Raw genomic sequence first — 607 nt, forward strand, 5'->3', positions numbered from 1 at the left:
ATAGGCGCCCGCTGAGCGGCGATTCAAAGTGTGAACTGCCCGACGCGCGGGTGTCAACTGCCCGATGCGCGGGAGGCTGCGCCCCCCGCCCGGCCGGAGGAGCTGCCAAGGAGGGGAGGGGGCCTCCTTTGTGTCCCTGGCCGCGGGGGAGGCCGCTGCCCTGCTGCCTTCCCCTCACAGCCCGTTGACGGCCCTGCCCGGCAGCGCTGAGCTCGACGCCCGCTTTACACCCATAACTGTTTTGTGCGGAGAAACAATGGAGTCGGCGGGGCTGTGGCTGCACGACCGCCTTAATCCAGCAGAAACGCAGGTTTCCCCGGAAGGGACGGGCCTGCGCCATCCCTCGTTTCGAGGCCGGCGCGGCTGCCTGGCAAAGCAGGTGTCCTGGTTTCGGCAGGGATAGGGTTAATTTCCTTCCTAGTAGCTGGTACAGTGCTGTGTGTTGGATTTAGGATGAGAACAATGTTGATAACACCCCGATGTTTCAGTTGTTGCTGAGCAGTGCTTACACTAGTCAAGGACTTCTCAGCTCCCCATGCTCTACCAACTGAGCAGGCTGGAGGGGCACAAGAAGCCGGGAGGGGGCACAGCCAGGACAGCTGACCCC

This window comes from Pygoscelis adeliae, unplaced genomic scaffold, assembly GCF_000699105.1.
Source record: "Pygoscelis adeliae isolate BGI_AS28 unplaced genomic scaffold, ASM69910v1 Scaffold318, whole genome shotgun sequence".
Lineage (NCBI taxonomy): Eukaryota > Metazoa > Chordata > Aves > Sphenisciformes > Spheniscidae > Pygoscelis > Pygoscelis adeliae.